Here is a 2662-nt window from a genome sequence, read left to right as displayed (position 1 = left end):
TCCTGAATAATAGGAAACCAAATAAGCCTTTTGATGAAACTACCTGAGTTCTTTGAGAGAGTTCCCGGGTCATAGAGTTGGACGGTGAGAATCGAGATGTTGATGGAATTTCTTTCTGCAGCTGGTCCTTAGTCTCAGAGATTGGAAGAATGAACTCATGGACCACACAAATCCTATAAGATAGGATTTATTAGATAAATTTTTATCTATTTATAATATTTCTATCTATCTATTAGATAGAAGGGTTGAAAGTCACCTGCCTCTGGCAGAGGGGGGAGACCCAACTCGTCTCTCTAGGGCAGTGGTTTTCAGTCTTCCCAATGCCACAGACCTTGAATACAGTCCAAAGGGGTCACGACCCACGGGTTGAGAACCACTGCTCTAGCAGGTTATATGCCATTAGTAAACTGGGAGATCTTAAGAATTACACTTGGTCAGGCCTTGGCAGGCAGAAGACCCCTTTTCAATGTTGATTAGTGAATGAGTGTATTAACAAATGAATGTCGTCTTTCTAGCTCTGGGCAAAAGGGCCAGGGAGTCCACTCCAGAAGACACTGGCCTTACACGAACTACTAGCAAAACTGCTTTTCTCCTGTCTTGCTTGTGTCCAGAGAGTGCAGTTTGGAGAAAAAAAATGTTTGTTTACCATGGGCTAGAAAACGGGGGCCCTTGTCCAGCCCTGAATGGGGGAACCCTCTATCAAAGGTGTATCTAGCAGACACCCTGAATCGAGAAGTGCTGCTTAGAGTCCAGGAAAAGGTTTACAGGACATTATTTCAGAAAGGGAGAGCCTCACACAGAGGAACTTGGGAACTCTGTTAGGGATTCGTCTTTATTTTATTTTTAAGTTGATCTGTGCATATGTGTGAAGACATTTGGGAAAGAAAAAACCAAACTGATGAGAGATAACAGTGTCCGATAATCACACAGGGCTAAGGAGGGTGCTTGTTTCTACCAGCCAGATGGGAAAATACCATGATTTATTGCGCCTTACATAGAGTACACAAAATGGTCCTCCCTTAGTGTCTCCCTTAACAAAGCTTAAAGGCAAGATTCAAAAGAATGGAAATGTTTCCATGTAACTTACCTGCATCCCAGAGCAAAGGTTGAGGATATTGGTAAGAATATTCAGCATATAATAAATTAGCATTCACAATGTTTGGAAAATTACCAAGCACACATAGAAGCAGGAAGAAGGCTGACAATTGGTGGAAAAACGTATCTACACAAAGGGATGACCACTGAAAAGATAATTGTATATACATGCATATGATTTTTATTTAAAATTCTCTGAAAGATGATTGATTGAAGAAAAGTATTAGTAATGTAATGTGGAGCTTATAGCCTACATAAAACTAAGTTGTTTGATAATAATGACACAAAGGTTACAAGTGGAGATATGGATGTATATGGATCGATTTAAACCTAGTCTTGTTAATAATTACATTAAATATATGTGGTCTAAACACCCAAATTAAAATACAAGAGCTTATCATACTTGATAAAATAAAGAAAAAACAAGACCTACTATCATGTTGCCTATGAGAAACCCACTTTAAAGTTGACCACAAAATTAACCTAAAGTAAAATATATAAATGGTAATGATAGTGTTATTGTATAAATATGTGAAAACTTACAAAATTATACAATTAAAATATGTGCTGTCTATGTCAATTGCAACTCAATAAAGCTCAATGGTAAGAGTGTTTACATGTGTAGTGGTGGGAGCTACCTGGGAAGAGGAATGTCACAATTCAATTACTGCAACGATATCAAAATTTAACACTTCATAGATAACTAAATTTAATAAAGTAATAACAAAAATGTGGGAAAGTGTGGGAGAAATGTTGTATTTTAAGCCACAAATTCAATCTGATGTTTTTATTTGAAAGAAGGCAAGCAATTAAATTTTACTAGATATGAGAGTGCTGAGTTAAGTGGCTAATAGTTCCTCAATAGCTTTACGTATTTCTCAGTCCCATGGGACTTAACAAGAAATACAAATGTATATTAGTAACACAGCGACTTAAGTGTTCTCGTAAGGGTGATACTGATTTGGAGGATTAAAAAAAAAATGCTCTTTAGCACAATTCCATCTTTTATTTGTACAGGAAAATGTTATTTATGAGGACAAAAAAAAGAAAAAAGTAAAAAGTCGGGCAGCGCCTGTGGCTCAGCGAGTAGGGCGCCGGCCCCATATGCCAAGGGTGGCGGGTTCAAACCCAGCCCCGGCCAAACTGCAACAAAAAATAGCCAGGCGTTGTGGCGGGCACCTGTAGTCCCAGCTGCTCGGGAGGCTGAGGCTAGAGAATGGCGTAAGCCCAAGAGTTAGAGGTTGCTGTGAGCCGTGTGACGCCACGGCACTCTACCCGAGGGCGGTACAGTGAGACTCTGTCTCTACAAAAAAAAAAAAAAAAAAAAAAAAAGTAAAAAGTCATATAGGTCCTTAATTTTTATTCAACCTTAATAAAATGTCAAAGTGTTATCCTCCAACGATTACTGGTAGTATATATACAAATGAAATCATAAGTTGTGTTTCTTCTGCCCAAAGTTCTTTCCCAACTACCTCAACTAAGAAATTTCTTCTAGTCTTTGGACACTCAAAGTAGGAGTCACTTTCTCAAGAAGCTGTAGTTATTACTTGTTTTTAATTTCAGATTA

The sequence above is a fragment of the Nycticebus coucang genome, chromosome 24 (genome assembly GCF_027406575.1).
Source record: "Nycticebus coucang isolate mNycCou1 chromosome 24, mNycCou1.pri, whole genome shotgun sequence".
Taxonomy (NCBI): Eukaryota; Metazoa; Chordata; class Mammalia; order Primates; family Lorisidae; genus Nycticebus; species Nycticebus coucang.
The sequence above is the reverse complement of the archived record's forward strand: the minus strand, read 5'-3'. Positions refer to the sequence as shown.